Raw genomic sequence first — 25,246 nt, 5'->3', positions numbered from 1 at the left:
ATTCAGCGTGAAATCTAAAAGAATTTTATTACTTTAATAGAATTGTTTATGTGCGGATTGTAAGATAATACAATAGACTAGAGAAAAAGAAGCATAGCTCTTAGAAAAAAAAATGATATGATTGAAAAGGCTATGAAGGTTATTTCTTTGGCCTCCAATTAATTAAGTACACTCATTTAACTGATAATAACCACATTCGTTGAAACGCGTTTAATAATTATAATTTTTAAATATTACAAATTCAGTAACAATGATAATAACTGAAGTAATCTGTTAAGATGTTAATGAATAGAAAAAACTTTTGCGCCATTCTTCACAAGAAGACCGAGTTCTCGTTATTTCACTTAGTTTCATTTTGCATCGTTCAAACACACATACCCAGTCATCATGACTCTCAAAGTAGGTAACGTTACCTGAATACGCCGAACAATATTGTTAACAACAGATAAAAACACATAAACGTTCCAACTTACACCATCATAACGAACTACGCTTCTAACTTACCTCGCTCAAATTTGTTCGACTTCAAAAATTGATCATAACCCAAGAACGACTCAACCAATCTTATTAAAATTTTCACATGCACAACTTCAGATATGCTACTACAGTATATTTAAATTTTAAATGAAATTTATCAATTAGTTTTGGAGATTTTCGAGTCACAAGATTTTATACGTAGGACTGTGTGTGTGTGTGTGTGTGTGTGTGTGTATATATATATATATATATATACATACAAGGAAACAACAAACTTAAAAAAAAATTTATTCTCTTCCCCCCCCCAATCCTTCCATGGGGCCGAAAGTAATGCTAATTTTTTTTCTCGAAAAGTCAATAAAAATATATATTTGAGTGTTTACAAAATACTATAATTTATTCGAATGAAAACAGTTATTTAAAAATAAAGTTCTCCCCATATGTAATCGAATATACGTTGATTGATTAAGTAACCAAAGTACAAAATTTAATTAGAAATCCTCAAGGGTTTTTAATATAACAACACAAACATAAAGTAAGCTTTTTCATAAAGAAAAATAAAAAATTGTAATTTTACTCTATTAGAAAATTAATTACAATTTGTTCGGTTATAAAAAAATTCTCTTCCGTTTCAAAATTAACGAATTATGTTTTAATATAAAAACAATAGGATGCATACAAAAAAAGAAGGTTGCTTTGTATTTTTTTTTTTTTTTTTTACTCCTTTAATCAGGCATTTCTTTTAGTACTGTTTTTTTTTTTTGTTAAACATTTACCGACAAAACTCTTCGTTTTCCCTTAGGAAAAATAAGTCTGCCTATTACAATCTCATTATACATGCAAATTACATTATGTATATTTAATAAGAAATGAATCAAACAGCTTATACGATCAAATAACGAATACTATTATTAATTAACAAATAATTACATCAGCCTATTAGTCTGTTCCATTGTTTAAAAAAAATGCAATTAATTAAACAATTATTATTTCTACTAGAAATAAAAAAACAAAGGTTCATTATTTGGAATTTAAAAAAAAGTTTTAAATTTCTTAATTTAAAAAAAAAAATACTAGGATTTATGATAATTTGTTCTTTATCATTATGTTTTTTTTCTTAAATAATGTATAAAAAGTTAATTGCATAAAATTTTTATTTACTTTGGCGCCAAGTTTAAGAAAATTTTAGATTCTTCTTGAATTCTTTATAGATTTCACAACTAGAAATAATAATAATAATAAAAATCCCTTTCGGCACGCCGGAAGGCGGAGGTAGATTTCACCGGTGCTAAGTAGGGGATATTCCACTTTAAAGTTAAGAAAAACTTCAAATTTACTTAATACGACAATGGTTGCATGTGAAAATACGTTTTACATGTTTACCATACGACAAGCCTCGTCTTCTTACAATTCCAGCAATATTTTGATTATCCCTTGCCCTAAAGGTTCGTCATATCAAAAATTGTTTCAGACAAAAGTTTTAGGTAATGTTTAAAGAACTAACGATCACTTTAAACCGACTCGATACTGTGCCTATTAAGGGGGACATGATTTATTTTGTCTTCGAAACCCCATTTTTTCCACCCCCTGGGCAAATGGTTAGTGATATCAAAAACCTTTACTCAGGTGAGTTTTAGGCCCTTATCCAAAGAATAGTAGGAACTTTAGACGAATTCGATATTTTACTTAATATGAAAGTTATAGCGATATTTTGTTTTTTTTTCAAAATAGCCCCCATTTCCACCCCCATGGTCCGATTTTGACCATTAACGAACCTGACCGAGATTTTGGGTCGTTATATTTTATGTATCAATCTGAAAGTGATTGGCGCAAAATTACGGCAGTTATTGTGTTCAGAAGAAAGTGAAATAAATATGTACACTTTTGAACTGACGGTGGTTTTGGGGTCTAGGGGATGTGAAACGCGAAGATATGTCGAAACTTTCCGGAAGTTGAATCATGGTACCCATTACAATTGGTAGCTTTCTTATGAAAACTAACTAAAATGTAACGACCGTTTTGAATTTGCCTTCTACATACGCAATAAAAATAAATTTCGCTTACTTAGCTTAGTTATTACAATCAATAGTCAGCTAGCTGTTAGCAACAATAATTTTTAGTAATTTTGTTTTAGTTTTTATATTTATCCATTCATAATGAGTGCAACAATGATCTCGCCAAATGTAAAGTTCAAATTTTTCACAGCAAAAAAAAAAAAAATTCTGCTGCTGAAATTCATAGCCAAATTTGTGATGATTACTGGCCGAATATTATGAGTGACGTTAAAGTACGACGTGGTTTCTTTCATTTTGAAAAGAGCGAAAGAACGTTCGTAACGAAAAACTAAGCGACCGGCCGTCGGTGATAACAGATGATTTGATTAAAAATATTGATGAACTTCGCCGTGTCACAATTGTCTTTGATTTTTCACGATCTTTGATTTATAAAGGTTTGAGTGAAAAATTGTGTGCTGGTTGAGTGCCGTAGATGTTAACCGACACAATAAGGAAAAACGTCTTGCTGCAGCGCATAAATTTTTGCGAAGTTGTGAAAATGAACATGATAAATTGTTGCGCTTATTATTACCAGAGATAAAACTAGGATTTCTTAATCGAACGTCAATGCGACAACGCAATGCGTTGTCGCATTCTTCATATCCTAAGCTGAAAATGTTCAAACACGAATGTTTGTTAAAGAAGCTTATGGCTACTGTTTTTTGGGACAAGAAAAAGTGTATGTCGAATTTAATGATCGCGAAACAACTATGAATGCCGATACGTATTGCAAAAACGTTAAAACATCTTAGAAGAGCTATAAAAACAATCGATGTAGAATGCTATTCCGCGGGATCTTAGTTTTGCATTACCTGGCCACACAATGCAAATCACATAGTGAGGCGATCAGAAAGACTTGGTTGGAAAATCTTCAATTATTCATCCTACAGCCCTTAGATAGGTCCCATCAATTATTTTGTTTTTCTTCACCTTAATCAGTCGAGTGCATTTCAAAGGTTTGATGATGACACGAACTGAAAAATGTCGTTACTGCGTGGTTTAAGTCACTGGCGGAGGAATCTCTTGAAGAGGGAATAAAGAAGCTAGAGAAATGCTATTGAAAATAAATTGAAGTTGAAGGCAGCTATGTAGAAAATCAGTAAATATATGTAATTTTAATGCATAAACAACAAAATTTGTTTTGTTTTTATTTAAATATCACTATTAAACATTTTAAGCTAAATATAAAATTAGTAAAACTAATTTTATTAGACGATTTAAAAATAAAATTCTATTAATAAAAGACCCGTAGAAAAGGAGGCCAGGAATAGATTAGTTTGCATACACAACTGTAATTAAGATACTAGAAAAAATTAAAGAATAGACTGAAATTAGAATAAAGAATTTGATTTAAAAGTATCCAAAAATACAGAAATTTTGCATTACTGATTATTCACTGGTTAAAAATAACTTTACAAGATTTTATACCCTTTTACAAAACATACATGAACTAGTGTTCGGCAACTTTTTAACAATGCAAACTCATTGATAAAAAAAGGGAAAGGATATCAAAGGCTATCACCATTTAGAGTAAAACGTTAAAATGTTTAATAAATAAGTAAAATTTTAATCGTAAGATAGCAATTCATACACCTGTCTTGAATAAATTTATTTTTAACATAAGTGCTATTTCTATACTGATTGAACGTGCATTCTATCTGTCTTATTCTAGGACCCTAAATACAAAAGTAAGTAAACTCATCTTAACCGTTGTACGCGTTTAAATTTTTACAGACTTTTCGAAGAAAAATATGGTATTACTTTCAGTCACACGGTGTAATTAGGGAGGGGGGGTGAAAATGAATCTTTTTGCGTTTTGAGGTAAGAGTATGAAAATACCATCCACTTAAAATATGTAATTTCCTTACACACACACACACACACACACACACATATATATATATATATATATATATATATATAATATAAACATTGTGGCTCAAAAGTATCCAAAACTACTTAATCAATTTCATTAAAATTTAGATATCCTGTAGTAATGTATCTGAAGTCGTCCATCTGAAAATTTGATTAATTTTGATTAAATCGCTCATGGATGATGAAATGCATGATTGGGCGGTGAAATGAATTTTCTTTACATTTTGAGGTATAGAGATTACGAAAATGGCTTAAAAAATTTAAATGCTTAAAATAATAAATGGCTTTATAAAATTTAATGGCTTAAAAATTACCAAAATTACTAGATCAATTTTTCTGTAATTTAGATATGCTGTAGTAGTGTATATGAAGTTGTGCATGTGAGAATTTGATGAAGATGTATTGAGTAGTTCTTGAGGTACGCTTAATTGTCCCAAACGTTTTGTGGCTCAAAAATCTCCAAAACTACTACTTACAGACTAGGAGGAGTAGGACCTACTATGTTTGATCTACTAGGAGTAGATCAATTTCACAGAAATTGTAGTATTGTGTCTGAAGTTGATACAACTTTGATAAAGATTGGTTGAGTTGTTCTTCAGTTTCGCTCATTTAAGGTGAACAACAAACAACAAATCATCCACAACAAACAACAAATCCATTTGATGTTATGTTAACTTTATATTGGCGTATTTTTCATGCGTGCTTATGCAGCGAGTTGCAGGGGTGAGTGAGTTTAAAACTGATGCTTGTGTGTAGGGTCTTCTCATTAATTGAACTACGTAGTGTGTTGTACTTTGAAAATCAGTGCGTTTCCGCACTTCTTTTTCTGTTTAGTTTCCGGAACATAAAGTATTACTTCAGAGGATGAATGAGAATGATATGTATTAATGTAAATGAATCTTTTACAGTCTCAGGTCGACCATTCCTGACATGTATGGTTAATTGAAATCCAGCCATCAAAGAACACCGGTATACACAATCTAGTATTCAAATTCGAGAGTTCTGGTTCAAATGGTAGTAAAGGCCTTTACTACGACTTTGAAATCAGATGATTTATGATAAAGAGTTCACCACTAAACCAACCCGGTGGATCAGTGTATTTCCGACAGTGAAATAGTGAGGATGGTGGAAACGAAAAGTCGGTCTTCTTACGCTGTTCTAAGCAATTTTTTTTTATTATTCTTTATTTAAGCTGTGTTCATGAAGTTATAATTATTTTCTTAAATCCTGTTTAACTATAAAATTGGATTAATTCTGTTTAAATGTATAATTTTTGAGGATAGGCTAATGCAGAAAAAAAATTTTGGTAAGCCAAAAAGTTAAGAAAAGAAATAATCAAACAGAAAGAACAACCAATAAATCAAATTAAAAAAAAGGGCAAACAATACATAGTAATATAATTTATTAACACGTAAATTGAATTAAGTATTGCACAAAATATTATTATTTTAAAAACAATAAAAACAATGAATATTTGCATAAATAAGTGAATGAAATAGATTCATTCAGAGAATTTTCTTTAGAGTATTAAAATAGCATCTGGTACTGTTCACACGAAAGAAGAAAGAAACCATTTTATAAAAAGAACAAGAAAATAATAATAGTAATAATAACCAAAGGGTAAATTCCATCAACCCGCCTGTATTCTGTGGGAGGTCTTTAAAATGCCTACCTTGCTGTCTATCATGGATATAAGAAAAAAAAAACAATGAAAAATAAAACTATACTCTACATCAATCTATCGAATAAGGTATATCCACTTTCATTTTAAATAACTTTTGAATATGATAACTGATAAAAGTAATCGCTTTGTTGTAAAATGATTCTAAAGAAATATATAAAATAATAGATTTGAATAATCTGATATTTAAATAATAACTGTAAGTCTAGTATTGTAAAGGTTTTACTGGTTGCGAAAGGCGAATGAATATCTTATATCATAAGCACGTACATAATTAATTATCTTAAAACAAAATCAATTTCTGTCATTTATGATTAAATCTCCTAGAAATATCTATCTGTAACCCCAATTTTAATCGGGGTGTTCCATTATATAACATTAAATATTGTGTTTAAAAATAAAATTTAACTTAAAAAATTATAAAAATAAGAAAGACTTCAAAAAATTAAAAAAGGAAAGTACAAATACTATTTATTGCATTAAATTTTGAATTTTTGAAGACCAAAATAGTGTTTTTTTCAGAAATTTATTCTTTTAAGATTATTTTATTCATTTTTTTTTAGTTTCATTCTTATTTAAAACATGGTGATAATTTATGGAAAAAATGGTTTATAAGAAACGTGAGAAAATTACCGTCTAGATAATAGTAACAACAATATGAACTCAAAGAAACGACATAAAATAATTTACTAAAGAGCGTAAGGTAAGTAAGGTTGAAATTCAGGAATGCAGTTTTTATTATCCTCAAATTATACAATTAATTTTTTTTAATGTTTGGCCTAAAAATACTTTGTATATCGATCAATTTGTTCTTATAAGATCTGTCCAGTCTTACGGAAAAATTCTAAATTGCAATTTTTTTTTTTTTTTTCAAGAGTTCCGAAAATTTTAATTCAATTACTTTGGTTCATTGAAATCAAATGACCAAAGAACATCGATATTATTTCGTGGATTCCAGTGTTCTTTGGTGGTTGGGTTTCAACTAACCACACGTCTAAGGAATGGTCGGCCGGAGTCTATACAAGATTAAACATTTTCCGGTACATTCACACATATTAAAAGAAGATTAAACAAAAACAAACCAACATACTTGGCATTTATAGACCTAGAAAAGGCATTCGATAAAGTAGACCGGAATAAAATGTTCAGCATTTAAAAAAAATTAGGGCTCAAATACAGAAATAGAAGAACAATTGGCTCAAATACATAGGATGCTATTTCCTGGCCACCTCGACCAGCAAAAGATTTATCCCAAAGTTAGCTTAGGTATCACCAAAGTGCTGATTATTTTTAATTTACTATGCCATGAACTGTCAAATTTAGAATTCACAGGCACCTCTTATAGAAAGTAATGCTACTGTGTAACACTGGTGTTGATAAACAGTTCTGCAAGTCAAAATCAATAAAATATGTTTTTTCGTCTGGCTGACTTAATAGTTTATTATTCATCTTCTTCTTATATGAAGACTCTGTCAAATCTAGGTATTTATCTCTCTATCTACTATTGATCTCTTTGCTTCTAAATCCTCTAAGGCTTGCATTTTCATATGAAACCTATCGTACCAGCCAGGTGTCATTTTTTTGGGCGACGGAAAGAGAGATTATAAAACTCAGGGTATACGTTTCGGTAATATAATTCACCTAAATGAATTTCCTCACTGTCAATACAATAGCTAGTATACGATCTGTACATATTTGAGACTGACAAATCTGAATTAAACTATCGTTTCTCAGAATGGAAACAGGAGTAGAATGGCTCCTGTGTACAGGAAATAGATCAATATGGTTTTTGATCAAATTAAATTCCCTTCTCATCTAATTTTTTCTGTTTATTTTTTTCGATAACTGAACGTACTTTAAAATGAATAAAATCAAAAACCTAACTTGACATAATTCAATTCTTCTTCCGTCTAACTGTCGCATACAGTATTTTTGAGTATACTGTCATCCACTTTTTGATTTTTTTTTTATCTGTTCTTTGTATCGTTTTCTGATGTTCTTCAACCGTAGTAGAAAGAAACTGATTTTGAATTTCACATGAACGGCAAGAGTATAAAAGACCATATTAAACGAAGGGAATAAACTTGGATTTTAAAATAATAATATTAAATATTGGATTTAAAATAATATTAAATGACAAACTGCAAACATCAGGATGTAAAAGTAACTAATGTCAACTTCAGAAAATTTAAATTGCATCAACCTGGTGCTATGACATCAAATGTTAAACACTGCTGAGAATATTTTTGTATGAAAGAGCGGGCATCAACACGTACGGCCATTAGTCTAGTGAAAATTGGTAGCGTATGAAATCATGTCATGCCTGAACGGGATTCGAACCCTGGATCTCTGTACGAAATCCCGACACGCTATCTACACACAAACGGAGGTTGGTAATGTCAATATTAATTTTTTTTTGCACGAGCAAAATGAAGAAAAAAGATCTGACATAAGCATTACATAGAGACATAGTATTTACTCTATCTCCACCTGTGTGAAAGGAGGTTGGTTGTTCTTGCATATGAAAATATAGTTACTTCAAAGTTATCGATACACGTAACTCATTTCTGACAAAACGTGATATTGATGATTCTTGCACCACGCCAGATACACATATGATTAAAATAAGCACATTTAAGCGTGAGAAAGGCTAAAATAAAAATAAAATAAAATATATATATATATATATACACGAGTTGTAGAATTTTCTTTTATTTTCGAAATTTTGTAATAAATTTAAATAACTATTTAAATTTAGAAATACGTCGAATATAAATTTAGATCTATGTTATAAATGCGCGCACGTGCTCATGTGAGTGTGCATATGAGTATATATGCACAAAAATGCTTGTAAGAAAAAAAATACATTTCTATTCCTTAAATTAGAACAAAAAAAAGTAATGTTTGATATTTCAATCTGATGATTCCATGGGTGTCTTTAAATATTTTGCTAGCAATATGTAAATTTCTGATTTTAACAAAAGAACATATTCTTATAATAACTCCAACTAAAAGGTTTTTGCATACAATCTATTACCACCATAAAAATATGTGACAAGCTACTTTCATTAGTATCTAAAAACTTCATTTTTTAAAAGAAAAAAGCTGTATCACTTTATTATCATACTGAGTAATGCACATTATATTCTCTAAGTTTAAAATAATAGTATCAACCTAATTGTGAAAAACTGTAATTATATATATACGTTTTAATTGTTCTATAAATTACTGTTCTATTCATATATTTTGTTACGGTCATTAACGAAGTTACTAAATAATATTAGAAATATAAATGTATTATTTTTAATGAGTATAAAAAATATAACAGAGTGAAATCGCTATAAATTAAATTTCTACATAACTCCGAACAAGTGAATTTATTGGCATTGAAAAATTTAAGACGCAGACGTTTCAACATCAAATAAAATATTACGCATATCTTTGTTATTTCATAGAAAAATTAAGTAGCTGTCAATTTTAGTAGAAACTTTCAAAACTGCATCAGTTTTAATGTTCAATTAAAGATTTTTTTTTTAATTGCATAAATTTTTAAGATAGAAGGAGATTGTTAAAACGCATACAAATTTATTTAATATCTTATTAGTTACATGAAATTATATTATAAATTAATTATTTTGAAAAAATAAAACTAATGATCACTTTTTTTAGTAGAACAACTGGAAAAGATATTTTATGAAATAAATTTTTCTTGATATATTTCATTATAAACAAAGCTTACAAAAGATGATAAACTTTCCCAGAAGTTGCAAGCAGGTTAAATTTACCACTCAGCAATAAATTTGACAATGATTTTCTTTCTTCGAACCTAACTTACGTAAATAGAATAAAAAGAATTTAAAAGAAAAACTTTATTTTCTACTTCTATTAGTATATTCTATAACTATTCAAGATATTAGAAATTATTTCTGAGACGCCAAATAACATAGAAAAAAAGAGAGAAAAATCAAGTCCGTAAATTGAACTAGTAAAAACTTTGAATAATTTATACACTTCTATACATAACCATGAGATTCTATTACCCTAGTAAAAAAAGATTAAAACTTTTACCACCCTGTTAACACCGAATTAGAGAAGAATAATTTTAAAAAGTCGACTAATCGAAAATAAAACGCTAGAAACGTTGACAAACCTCCAATTCGGGGATGTACTTTCTTTTTCAAATGTATCAGTAGTATTTGGGATGCTATTTTTTTAATAAATTAAAAAATAAAGGAGTAATATAATTTTCATAAATTTAATACTTTATAAACGTATCAGATTTAATCACCCTTATCAGAAATCAGCTTCTTCAATTCAGTGTCAAAGTCAAGCTTTTACACAAAATTTCATTATACTTTAAACTCCTTGACTGAAATATGAAACCATACAAATCTACCTCCTCAAACCATCACATACATTTATTACAAAGATTGTTTTAATTATGGAACTCAAACCGTTGAGAAATACAAGAGGAAATGAAGATATTTGATTAGTAGCAACATTTTCTTCTTTTAGATTCTACAATGGAAAGTAAACCCCATCCAAAGGCAACTATCTAAACAGTATATCTTTAGTATAAAGCAGAAAGATTTTCGGTCTGTGGGTTTGTTTTTAACAGCATCACGCGGAAATCAACCGACCAATTGCTTTCAAATTTGTAGGGGACATTCGTGTTATCCCAGGGAAGGTTTTAAGCCATAGACCAAGGTCCTAGTCTCCTTAAGGTTGAAGTGTTGTGAATGAAAAATATTAATTAAAAAAAAAAATAAGATTAATCCTTTTACTTCATTACTACATATCTGTCAACATGAAACAAACATAATTTAATGAATTTTTTTCGTCAAAGGTGTGTGTACTTTAGTTATCATCGTTACTGTCTATTGTAATTCTGTCTTTTGTAATTTAGGTTCTTTTTCAGATAAAGTAATACTTTAATTGCTATTTATCAATATTATTCTCACATTCATTAGGTTAAAACACTGTGGAGGACCAGGGGTCTGAACCCTCTGGTTAGACGGGAATGGTGACCGAAGCAAGCTCTGCAGCCCTGGGGTATGCCCTATGGCCCCTTGGGTCGGCTTCGGGATTCACCTGGCCGATCTGAGCCCCGACCGGCTAGTATATACACACACACACACACACATTCGTGTGTGAATATATGTGTATATATATATATGTGTGTATGTGTGTGAATAAATATGCTAAAAACAATACTTTCATTTATATTGAATTGAAGGGTTTTGAATATTTTGCATTATTCCAATAAATTTATTGCCTTCCTAACAACAAAATTTAACTATATTAAACAAATCTTAAATTCTATAGTAAAAATAAATTTACTTGAAAATCAAGCTACTTATTGACTGATAGACAGTTAGTTAGTCATTAGATCAATGGAGATGCGTAAGCATAGTATTTTACGAATCCATAACTCTTGACTTAGTACACGAACAAAGTACTTTATAAGCTTTATGTAACAACTAAATTATTTGCATTGTTGAGGATCAAAATTTATAAATTAATTAGTATCTTATACTGCGTAAAATGTACGAATTAATTAACTATTGACTTAACTACCGCCTTGAATTTTTTTTCGAAAAAGTTTTTCAAGAAGAATTCCGCCATAATGACCTTTCTTAAATTATTTTAATATTAGATAATAATTTGTGGTTTTTTTTAATTGTTTGTTAACAAAAAAATAGATATACATATATTAGTGTATCATATGTTAAACGTTACACATTACACAGAATAATAAAACTGATAATGCCACATGATAATTAAAAATAATGAAATAAAATGTAAATTTTTTTAACATATTACACCACTTACTTCTTTGTTTTTAAATTGCAAAATCGCTATTGACCTAATTCGTCTACGTACGCATATATAAGCAGCCCAAAACACACTTTTGAAAAATTATATTTAGATTTTAATTTGGTCGCCTACAACCTTTTAAGATACCAAAAGAGGTAAGATTTAATTATTTTTAAGTATTTACCAATTATAATAATTTTTATACAATTTACTCAAAATAAATATAAATTTCAATTTCATCTCTATTTTTAAGTCTCAGTTTTCTACATATTGCTTAGCATTTTTACATTTTCTTTTACTTACTAAATTTAAAAAAGTTTAATTATGTTCCTTTATTTAATAATAAAGGAAAAAAGACAACAAAGGTTGCATAACTTTTCCAACTTTGTCTTTGACAACTTTTTATTTCAAACGTAACAGAGGGTTTTAAATGACTTAATCATGCAATATTTACAGTACAACTCAGAAAAAAAATCAAAATATTCATTAAAATATTTGGGTCAGATTTGAGTCCTTTGATCAAATGACGTTTTTACCTTGAAAATGCAGTTTTATAATTCAGAAAAAAGAGAAAATTTTTTAAGAGAAAATTTAATAAATTATTTTGAGATCTATTTACCTCCTTCACCAAAGACATTTAAACATCAAAATTGTACTGTAACTAGAGTAAAATTAGGGGAGGGAAAAAACTGATTTTACTGAAAAATGTGGGTGCCATTTGACTCCCTTACATTTTACCTACTTCACATCAAATTTTTAAAACAGCCACAATTTTAAAACAGGAAGAATATCAGAAATTAAAAAAATTCCTAAAATTCTTATGTCGGTCTCATGGGATTACATCGTTTTTTTTTTTTAATTCCAATGACGTCTAAATTAAAACTAGATACAACTTGGATTTTCAATTTTGAAAATTAAGGTTTAAAAAATGATATTTTAAGTACGGGTCCCATTCAGACCATTGTTTTTTACCTTCTTGTACGAGTAAAGGAAGTATTGTGATCGCGAAAAATTTCAGTTTTCAGACTTCAACGGAAATATCCATTTTGACCAGTTTCAGTGTGACGTCTGTACGTACGTATGTATCTCGCATAATTCCAAAACGATTAGCGGTAGAATGTTGAAATTTTGTTTTTAGGACTGTTGTAATAGCTAGTTGTGCACCTCCCCTTTTGGTTGCAATCGAGTGCATCAAAAGGGTAAAAAAAGCCCAAAATCCAAAACATTTGAATTTTTTACTTTTTCTTACCTGCAATATTAAATCCTCATAGAGATCTTATCAACGATATATCATAAGTGATACTTATTTTCATTGATTCCAGAGTTATAACCAAATAAAATTTTAATTAATGAAATATTTCTTTCTTTTTACTGTTTAGCCTCCGGTAATTACTTTTCAGATAATACTTCGGAGGATGATGTGTATGAGTGTAAATGAAGTGTAGTCTTGTACAGTCTCAGTTCGACCGTTCCTGAGATGTGTGGTTAATTGAAACCCAACCACCAAAGAACACCGGTATCCACAATCTAGTATTCAAATCCATGAAAAAATAACTGATTAACGAAATATTTAGATCTTATAAGGGGAACGCACATCGGTTTGAATTCGACTTCATTTCCTTCTTTTTTTAACGTTTCTGTTTTTTTTTAATTTAAATATATTGATTTATTAATAATTATTTACGTAGAAATAGAATAAATCAAAATTCAACCTTACCAATAATTCGTCTGTGCTTTTTTAAGTACTTTCGGTCATTCGACGACCATCATAAGGAAAAATTCTACTTTAATTTAAAAGTATTAAAATCAAAATTAACGTAATTAGATTAACAGGTTAAAAATTATTAAAATCATAACAACCGGTCGTCATATTGTAAAAGTAATTTACGTCCGTTATGTAGGAAAATCGCAGTTGTTAAGAATGTTCGGGGCTCTTGAGGTGAGGAGGAACGTCGCACGGTTGACGTCGCTGCAACGGCGGGCCAACATCAAGATCTCGTTGGCCTACCGGACGGTCTCGGCGGCTGCGGCGGCGGTAATTGCAGGAGTCCCGCCTATACATCTGCGGGCGCTGGAACTGACCAGGATGAGCGACGGGGTCCCGAAATCTGAGGCCCGGAGGTTGCTCCTGCAGGAGTGGCAGGAAGAGTGGGTGGCGTCGGATCAGGGAGCCTGGACGAGGCGACTGCTACCGCACATCGTCCCGTGGGTCCGGCGGGGTTTTGGAGAAGTCAATCACTTCTTGACGCAGTTTCTCTCCGGACACGGGGAGTTTGGAGCATATCTCGCCAGGTTCCGGAGGAGGGATGACCCGACGTGCCTTTACTGCTTGGAGGAGGACACCCCGGAGCATGTTTTCTTCCACTGCCAGAGGTGGGAGGCCATGAGGAGGCTAGCTGGTCTAGCGTGGCTGACCCCGGATAACACGATTGGGTACATGCTGCGGGGTAGACGGCAGTGGGATCAGGTTTCGGGGCTGGTGGCGCAAATTGTGCAGACGAAGGCTAGAGAGGCCGCGGACTGGTTCGGTTGAAGGGTAGTCGGACCAGCCACTTGGGAGTGTATGTGTGTATGTGTTGTAAAGTGTACTGTTGTATATGTGTGATGTTTGTAGTAACAAGAAAACGAAGACGAGAGCGATGGAAAACAGGGGATAACAAAAAAAAAAAAAAAAAAAAAAAAAAAAAAAAAAAAAAAAAAAAAAAAAGGAAAAGGAGGAAAAAAAAAAAAAAAAAAGGGGTTGGCGGAGGCCATCGAATCGTGGTGACGATTAGGGCCAGGCAGGCAGCCTTTTTGCCTAGGACAGTCGGGCTTGCCAGTGCGCAAGAGCTGGTGGGTCGGGCTGCTTCTCATGATGGCACGAAGGACCCTGACGGTATGAGAGGGCGCGCTGCAAGGGGACGGGCGTGTGAAACGCGTGCCCGGACCCTGGTAGGTTAGGGACGGGGTGGGTAGCCTCCCTGCGGAGAGCCACTGGGACCGTCCACAAGCGGATGGTTTGGGTGACTCGAGGATGCACGGAGGACCCCGATGGGGGCCTGAACAGGCCGAGCTAGGGGTGGAGTCTGCTTCCACGTCACTACGGGTGTAACGTGAGGTAATGCCGCAAGGTGATGCCAGTTACCCCCGGGGTGGTTAAGAATGATATAAAAAAAAAAAAAAAAAAGTTGTTAAGAATGTTAATGGTTACAGAGAAAAACCGGTTAGGTATCTTCATAATTATTAAATTATTTATATAATACCTTTCTTCATAAAATATATATATAATAAAAATAACAAATATTATAAAATATATATATTTTTTATAAAAAAAATAATAAACTTAATATTTATTAACCACTGATTGTAAAAAAATGTTTACAATAAATAATATTTCAATAACAACAAAAAAAAATGAAAAAATATATTTTTTTTTTACATTTTTAATAGCATTTACATTTACATTTTTTTACATGTAATTTAATAGCCATACAAGGAAGTCATGTGGTGTCCACATCAAATGTTTTTTTTAAATGGTAAGATCAGCATGTTCAAATGTACCGAGCTTAATATATAAAGCGGGATTATGTTTACAAAATTTTGAGAAAATTAACCCCAAATAAACGATCTACCTCACCCCCTGGAGACATTAACCCCAAAGTTTTATCAATAAATTGTGCCATATACACGAGTCTCTTGCCAAATTTTATCAAATCGGTTTATCCAGTTAAAAATTATTAAGGTTCAAATACGTCAACACACGTACGAACATTACCACCATCTATATTTCTGTTTTTAGGAGTACCTGGGTTACAAAACCCGTACCGTATTTTTTGGCGATTACCATACATCCTTCTTGCAACATAGCTCTATGATGCCAGGAATGTAAAATCTTAGAACTCCGTAAGTTAATTAATTTTAACATTAAACGTTTAATATTTTTTTTTTAACATATGAGTTTGAAATACATTTACCATTTATCTTATAAAATAAAATCTAAATATATGATAGAAATTTCTATTAAAAAAAATTAAATATTAGCCTTTTTTTCTTTTCTAATAAAATAGAAGTAATATTATACATGAAATATTCTTTATCTAAATTAGTAATTAAATTTGTTATAAAGTTTCTGCATGTATTATCAAAGAAAATATATTCGTCTAATTAAGATTAGGATTAAAAAATGATAGGAAATTATTAAAAACATTACAATAGGTAAGTCTTACTGAATGGCTAAATGAATTCCTAAATGAAGTGAGACTTGTCTTATTAAAATTTACTATTAAAGCTACTTAATTTCTGCACTTATATTGCCCACGTTACTGGGTCTCTGCCCACGTTCGTTCCAAGTAAAAACACCTTATTTAAAGGAAATACTGTAACTCTTGTACTTAAAAAAAAAAATATTATTTTTCAGAAAATCCCAAATGCTCAAGCATTTAGGATTTTAACTAGATTAATGTGAGTAATTATTTTTAAGGAATTTATACATTTTTAATGTTTACATTTCAGCAAGTAGCACTTTAATCTAATTGAACTATTTTATTGATATGACTCTTTATGGTCTTACAAATATGAAAATATATTACTAATTTTTTTTAAATTAAAAATATGATGTTTAAAAATATGATCTTGCATCTTGATCTTAACTCGTTCATTGGATCTGTAAAAAGGAGCACACTTTAACGTTTCCGACTTTATAATTATAATGAAATGAAAATTCTTCTATCAAATAAAAAATGACCCCCGAATTTGAATTTCTTAATGTTTTAAAAATTAAAATATATTAAAAGTTTGGTTACAAAATTCTGTAGATGTACGTATCCTGGAATCTATTTGGCTTTATATTTCAGTAAATTGTTAAACCTACCGTCATAAAATTGTATGATGTGCATTGCATATTAGGGAAATTGAATCTGTTAAGTTTTTAACTTTATGATAAAATAGCGAAATAATGACATGAACTTCTTATATGTCTTTAAAATGGATGGAAAAATTTAATCGTTGTGTTTTTTGTTTGCCTAAAAGATTTAGTTAATTTCTTAGATAATAAAATATTTTTATGCGACTTTTAACTACAAAAAAAATATTATTAGCCAAAACACATCAATAATAATACTTGGAATAATTTCCAAAACTTTAACATATTTTTCTTTAAAAAAATAAATGTTACAAAAGTTTTAACCCAAGTCTTGAAATGTGTTTTACTATGTTTTCCCCAGTAAATGAGGCATTATCGAACAGAAACAGTTTAAAAATATTATCAAAGAGGTGGTAATAAATCAACACCATCCCACCTACAATCATAAAAAATTAAGATTTATATTTTTACTAACTATTTAAAAACAAAAAAATTAGTGATTAAAAGTAAATATGTAAGTATTTTATGGTACCGACTTTTATATTACTGCTGCAACTAATAATCGGTTCAAAAGAAATTACAGTACGAAAAAAAAGATTAATTTCAACTTTCTGGAACATCTACAACCAAACAGTTTTACATGATCAGAGAATAGAGTGGCTGTGACTTTTTATACGTATGATTAAAAATATAACTAGAAGTAACTTGCTCAACATTAATCACACGTTTAATGTGCTGAACTTTAATGTAACAAGATGCAGACTATAAATAAACAAAGTAAATGATACTTGTAGAGTTAATCTTATAAGGAATAAACGCTTCAGTAACCGCACAGCTTCAATGACAATCTTATCCTACACAAATTTACGCTACACAATTTTAATTATACAGAATAAATAAATACAGCAAAGTCATCCGGAAATTTAATATTATTGGTCATCGTGTTTCAATAAACGTAACACAATTAATATTAAAAAAATACAAATGTATTTTTGAAAGCCTAAGAAACATTTAAAAATGTTTTCATAATTAAATATTTAATTTAATATAAAACTAAATGTCATAGAGTTAAGTTACAACTAGTAATTTAAACATGATTATTTTATTGTTACTATCAATCCAATATATATACTGGGCAGGAGAGACTGCCCAATGACCTCTCTGTGTTCATTAAATTCATGCTTAGGACATTAATAATGAAAAATAATAAATTAAAGCCAGTTCAATTTATTAAAAAAATCAGTGTATTTTATTTCTTCAGAGCAACATTTTTGTCGGGTCATTTTATACGACCCGAAATTTTGAGTGATCTGAAGAATGAAGGTTTAAAAACAGTCGGGGCCTCCATCTTAAAAATAGTAGTTATAGCTGATTATCCTTGCTTCGTACGGACAAAATGTATTTCACCCGGTTCTAAGCGTTACGTGACAAATATTACTAGGAAGTGACGATACTTCGTTTTTAATTATTTTTATTTTTTAGCCACGTAACCGAAGGCAGGAGCAGCGAGTCGCGTTACATATACAGTAACAGTGGTTTGTTGGTTGTGCCACCGTACATCGTTGCTCTCCTTAAAAATCGAAATTCAGAAAAAAAAACTGAAAGTGCTGTTTAGATATTTATCCAGAATATTGGAAGCTCAAATCGAGTGAATATCTCGATTAGTATATTAGGAAATGGGGAAAATTTGCAATCATTCTTAAAATTTTTTTAACCTTTCTTCACCCTTTTCAAAATCAGATTTTGAAAAAATCTAAAAATTGATTTTCAAATATTCACATAAAGGTTACACTCACCAAAAATCAAGTTTATATCTTCATTTTTCACCGAGAAATTCAAAAAATAGTAACATTTAATGTTACCCCATTTTAATCCTTTAAACTCGGAATTTCAAAAACTTCTCTCTCAGTGCTCAATTACACCTTAAAAAAAGTTTATACACATTTTCATCAATTTATCTTCAGAATTTTTGCTGGGCGTTGATTATGAGCCAGTCAGGACATCTTGTTTTATATATATATATATATATACTAGGATCCCCGTCGCGGCTTACCCACGCTATACGGTTATTTCGTCGCGGTCAGAGGATGTTTGGCCGGTAATGGCTCGCTTCGCTCGCCCTTGCCGTTTAAACATATGGCTCTGTCCTTTGAACCCCGCTGTGTTCATTAAACTCATGATGCTTGTGAGAATAATAATGACAAATCATAATTAAAGCCTGTTCAATTTATAAAAAATATCAATGTATTGTAATTTGTTCAGAGCAACAGTTCGGTCAGTACAGGACCTGACAATTTGAGTAATTTAAGAATATGGGTTTCAAAACAGTAAACCTACGTAAACCTACTAAGTGTTAGTTACAACTGATTACTCGTACATTCGTATGGGTAAAAATTTATTTTGCCCGGTTCTAGCGTTACCCGACAACAATACTAAAAGGTAACCGTACTTGGTTTTCTTCTTTTTCTTGCTTGTGAAATTCACTACAGAAACTCGAAGCTTGTGCGTAGGAATATGAAATTTAATTTTTATAACGCATGAAAAATGCATGCCTAACCAGAATTCGAACCCAGAACGTCTGGATGAAAGGCTACCATTCGCGCCACGGTGGCCGGAAATTATTTCTATTTTATATTTTTTAGTCAAGTAATCGGAGGCAGGTGCGCCACTCGCGTCGGCTGTTTGCTGTGTTGGTTGAGCCGCCGCGCCGTCCACCGTTGCATCTCTTAAAACATCGAAATTCAAAAAACCGGAAACTGGTTTTTAAATATTTATGTGAAGAGTATTATTTGCAAGCCCTAATCTAGTATTGTCGGAAAGTGGGAAAATTTGCAAATCTTTCTTCAACTCTTTCAAGGTCGAATTTCAAAAAAATTATAAATTTGTTTTTAGATATTTACATGAAGATTACACACACTAAAAATCAAATTGATATCTTTATATGTTAACAAAAAATTTTAAAAATTCCTTTTGGCACGCTGGAAGGCGGAGGTAGATTTCACCGGTGTTAAATAGGAAATAAAAAGATCTCAACCTTAAAGTTAAGAAAAACTTCAAATTTACTCAATTCGACAATGATTGCATGTGAAAAAAGTTTCACATGTTTAGCATACGACAAGCCCCATTTACTTAAATTTTCATCCTTTGCCGTAAGGGTTGGCCATATCAAAAACTGTTACAGACAAAAGTTTTAGGTAATATTTAGAGGACTAACGACCACTTTAAAACGATTCGATACTGTACCTATTAAGAGAGGTATGATTATTTTGTCTTTGAAACCCCATTTTTTCCACCCCCTGAGCCAATGGTAGGTGATATCAAAAAACTTTACTTAGATAAGTCTTAAGCCCTTATCCAAAGAATAGTAGGAACTTTAAACGAATTCGATATTTTACTTAACATGAAAGTTATAGCGATATTTTGTTATTTCATAAAGGCTCCCCCATTTCCACCCTCATGGTCCGATTTTGCCCATTAACGAACCCAACCGATATTTTGGGTCGTTATACCTTATGTATCAATTTGAAACTGACTGGCGCAAAATTACGGCATTTATCGTGTCCACAGAAAAGTGAAAAAAAATATGTATATATATAAATTTTGATCTAACGGTGGTTTTGGGGTCTGGGGAATATGAAACGCGAATATATATTGAAATTTTCCGGAAGTCGAATCATGGTACCCATTACAAAAAATATTTAAATATTATATTACATTTAAAAAAATATTATATTTCATTGTTACTTCATTTTAACCCTTTAAACTCAGAATTTCAAAAAATCCTTTTCTTAGTGTGCACTTACACCGTAAGAAAACGTATATAAATTTTCATTAATTCAACTTCAGTAGTTTTTGCTGGGCGTTGATTAGTCAGTAACTCAGGACAAGTTGCTTCATAAGTACAGTTATACATTACATATATATAGTGTGTGTGTTCTTCAAGCAATAAATTGGTTAATTCATACAGGCAATGTATTAATAAAACGAGATTCAAAGAATAAACAATTATTCTGTTCTTTTCACAATAATCAATCATAATTTCAAGGCCACTAACAAAAAACTGTAATTTCAATCAAACACACAAATGTAGTCAGACAACAATTTTAATTCATTAACAAATTACTGCGTTTATTCTGTCTGTGTTTTGATCGTAAAACTGAAAAAAATTAAACATATTACTTTTATTGTAAAAAATTATTTTTAATATTTTTGTCATTAATGTTCTGTTATAAATTATAATAAATACAATACTTTTATAAATATAACAATGCTTTAAATATTTCCTTCGACTCAATTTACTAACAATATTATTAGCTGAATCAATCAGTCAAAATATTTACGCGTACTAATTAATTATTCACTAAAAATACAGGGCGACGAACACGCAATCCTAATGAGAAGTTTAAAAGTCGTTATTTCATCATACACGGAAGGAAGAGGCTAAAATATATTCTTTTGTAGAAATTTTCTAAAATTCTACACTTTCTTAAGGTAACATTAAAAACAAAATAAATTTTAATAAAAATAAAAGATAATGTGCAGCTAAATGTTCAAATACATGTTTTTTTTTCTACAAATGTTGGTTGACTTATTATAGGATTTCTAACAGGGATGTATGTAGGGATTGTTTGTTTTTATAGATTAAAATATAAAAACCTATATACTACACAATTTTATATTAAAAACTAAATAAAATAATTAAACATTTATCACACAAAAATCTCATAATTAACAATCCCCTATTTGAAATTCAAAATATATAATAAAACAAAAAAATACGGTTCAAGAGTATTTCATTTCTTTTTTTAAATAGTATTTTACAAAAGAAAATTGCGGCCAATTGGAATCTTCCTTAAGTTATCCCATTTGATTAAATAGAAAAAATATTTTTGAAAAAAATGTATATGTGTATATACCAATTAATTAAAACTAGAAATATCTATGTAATACTTAAGTTATAATAAAGAATAAAAATTTGAAAATCTTACATTTTTTAAAATTAAATTATTTTTGGAAGGGGTTTTAAACATTTTATGTAGGAAGAAGAGTTCTCAAAAAACTATAAAAATCTCTTTAATTTAAAGACGCTATCTTGGGCTTACGGTAGAGGTTTTTTATATAATGTTTACTTATACATTTACAATTAAGTTGTTTTATGTAATACGTATAAGCAGCAAAACTCATAACCGTATAAAAAATAACGATTTAAAATCAATATTTTTCACAATAAGGCCGGCATTCATTAATTCGTAAAACGAGGAAAAAATTAAAACAAAAACAATATTTTCAAAGGGTTGTATTTCACAATTTTATTCAAGTGCTACAGAAAGATATAATAATTTGTTAGTTTTTAATTATTAATAATAAAAAATTTTTTAAAATATGTAATATGAAAATAAATAAAATGGTTAAGTTACAATTCTCAATCAAGGTAGCTGCAAATGTTTTGCCCACCCCTCTTTAAAATGAGAGCGCCACTGGATGGGCGTCCCCCATCGTTATCACAGGGTGTAGCCATAAACTACTCTGCAATACTGTGAAATTACATTTTGTATTGTACTGATATGAAGAAAAACTAATTTTGTTTCTTTATTATATTACGCAATAAAAGTATTATCCCTTTTTTAAATCCATTTTATTTTTTAAAAATAGCTAAGCGAAATCTTCGAAATTAGGACATTATATCTTTACGTCATGTAAATAGAAAAACCTATTCCAAAATCATAAAAAAATATAATATCAATTCAACGTGAAAATAAGATTATTTAAAATTACAATATAAATAAAAATAAACAAATTATAAAATAATAAATACACAATGCTTTAAAACACAAAACTATCCATACCAACTGTAAAAGATGCGCTTAATTATAGTTTAAAAATTAGATCAAAAGATGGAGATAGATAAATAATAAGCTGTTTAAATAAAAAGAGTTTACGTAAAACATTTAACAGTGAAACGGTGATAGGCATATTCTCCACCCCGACACACCCACTTTTTTAATTCCATGCAAAAATCTGTATTTTATATTACGGTTAGTTTTAAGACGCTGCAGATATGGTATAGTAATATTGATCGACCAAATAACTCATATTTACGATCGCGACCGTATACTTAAAATTATAAATTAAAATACAAATTAATCTTAACTTACAAACATACATTATAAGAAGGCTGCATAAACTAACCCGTACCTTGGTGTTGTTATCCGTAGTGTAATGCAACTAGAGGGACCCGCTGCTTGCAGAGGATTGTTCGGCTCACAACAGCTATTTAAGTGATATATATTAACAACACGTATAAGAATATATTTAAAAGATAATTAATTACAACGCTAAACAGTACAAACACATTAATTCACAACTCACTGGTCAGTTAACAGCCGCCGCATAACATAATCATACTTTGAATCTGCAGGCAAAACCGTTGCAAAAATATGTAAACAACAATCCTATCCCCACCCGAGGTCTCACAGAATGACGCTAGGCAGCTAGCTGAGCCGCTATGCATCATGGGAACAGCATGACGTCGGTGGGGATAATGGCTGACCAATACTATACTGAGCTGCATAGAGACTGCCAATACCTGCACCTTCCGTTTCGTTTTTAAATATACACACCTGTTCCCATACAAACATACTGGCTTTTAAATTTTTTTACATACATTCCTAAGAGACCGTTTAAAGTGCTACCGTTCTGACGGACGCTTTGGACCGTGCAATCAATTCATCTGAACTAAATTGTTGTCTCCCTGTCTATTTTAACGTTTTCCTGTATTTTATTATCGACTGAAATTATAGTAACTGAATATAAAATTATTGTTGATATGTGAACGATAGTAGTTTACTTTGTACATCTACACAGAAGTACCGTTCATTGAGTTTTATTTAAACAGTTCGTTTAAATATCGTTTAAACACATCATTTTGAAACAAAAAATTAATTTAAAAAATAAAACCTTAACAGAAAATAAAAATTAAATTTATATCTTGATTTTAATTTTAAATACACTTTGAAAAAATTCCTAGGTCATAATAGCAAGTATTCATAGATAAATGTTATGTATAAACTTGGGAGTCGTCGACAATATTTCACCTTTAATAAATCTTATATACTTGAATAATATTTTCTCATATTTTTAAATCAGAAAAATAAGCATTATTTATTGAATAGTATGATGAAACTTGATAACGCTTTAAAATCATTAATTATAAATTTTTTAAATTATTCTGTAAAACTGAATAATTTATAAGTTTTAAGAATTATCAAAAGATAATACTTAATTGATTGAAACAAAAGACAATTTTTCAACATATATGCTTCATTTACAATTTTTATAAATTTCTTTTTGCATAAAATATGCCTTTATTGATGGAGTATGATAAAGGTAACATGTTCTTTTGGGCACAATCAAGAATTTAGTTAAATGTTCAAATAAACAGAAACAATCCTTGCAAGAATGACTAAAAAATGATAGGATAAAAAAACAAATTTCAGCTTCCATAAAAATCAATTGCAAAGCTCCAATATATGTGCGGAGCGGGAAAAAAAACTTTTTTTTTTCAGCTATCAAAATAATGTAATTTTTTTTGTACACAAAAACTATTAAAAATAATGAAAGAATTTTTTTTTAACTGTAATGTATTTAAAAGATTCTTCATTACAATTTTTGTTGAACCATTAATACCTTTTGTTACTATAACACCGCAGAAGCACTAATCTTTAGTCATAAAAGATCAACACTATTTTGGTAACTGAAGAAATTAATTTTACTTTTGTTATATTTTCAATAATTAGATTTATAACATAAAAACATTATTATCATTATTTATAATAAAAGCATTCCTTTAAAAGAAAGTTATATACTGTATATTTTTAGTTTATCATTATTCCTTTGAGTAGTTGGCATTTACAACTTTACTTGTTCACAGTTACATTTTTGTTTTGTCACACTTTTTAGTTCTAAATGTTTTCTACAACAGCTATAGCTACAGTAGTCAGCAAGCATGAAGGTTTTATTTTAAACACTTACCTATTTAAATGAAGCAACAGTTAGCTGTTTCACAATATTCCACACTCCTTTTCCTTTATCGTTCTTTTAATTTTTTCTGCAATTCCACATATAAGAATTATAAGTTTATTATGATAAATACATACAATAATGCTTTTTATAATAATATTTGTTTATTCACAAGTAAAAAAAAAATATATATATGGACTAAAGAGTGCTTCTTCATCTTTTACAGCACTATGCTCTTGACAAGTCTTAACCCAGAATCAAAAGTTTATTTCCTGGTTCTGTAACCTTTTCTTTTTTTGCAAAATAAGGTTTACAAACTCAGGTTTTATTGATCCCTGATCGAGGCAAAACATTTTTGTGTTGAGACAGGTGGAGGATCCACGGGGAGGCCTTGCCTTCTCCAAAGGCCTGAAGGTCTTGCATTTTGGAAATCCATTTTAGAAGAATTGAAACATTTTACCAATACTGTATTGTCAAAATAAC

At 30.0% G+C, this 25,246-nt stretch overlaps 1 protein-coding gene across 1 annotated transcript in view; it reads right to left on the bottom strand.

Annotated features, from left to right (window-relative positions):
• The window catches only part of tutl (immunoglobulin superfamily member turtle), a 569,464-nt gene extending 546,281 nt beyond the window's left edge, over nucleotides 1-23,183 (bottom strand). The window contains exon 1 of the mRNA XM_075368048.1: nucleotides 22,940-23,183. The gene's annotated coding sequence lies outside the window, so the exon portion shown is untranslated. The remainder of the gene's footprint in view (nucleotides 1-22,939) is intronic.
• Between the last annotated feature and the right edge of the window lie 2,063 nt (nucleotides 23,184-25,246).

Source organism: Lycorma delicatula, chromosome 6, assembly GCF_047948215.1.
Source record: "Lycorma delicatula isolate Av1 chromosome 6, ASM4794821v1, whole genome shotgun sequence".
Taxonomy (NCBI): domain Eukaryota; kingdom Metazoa; phylum Arthropoda; class Insecta; order Hemiptera; family Fulgoridae; genus Lycorma; species Lycorma delicatula.
Note: the sequence above shows the minus strand (reverse complement) of the source record. Positions and strands in the feature narration are given on the sequence as shown.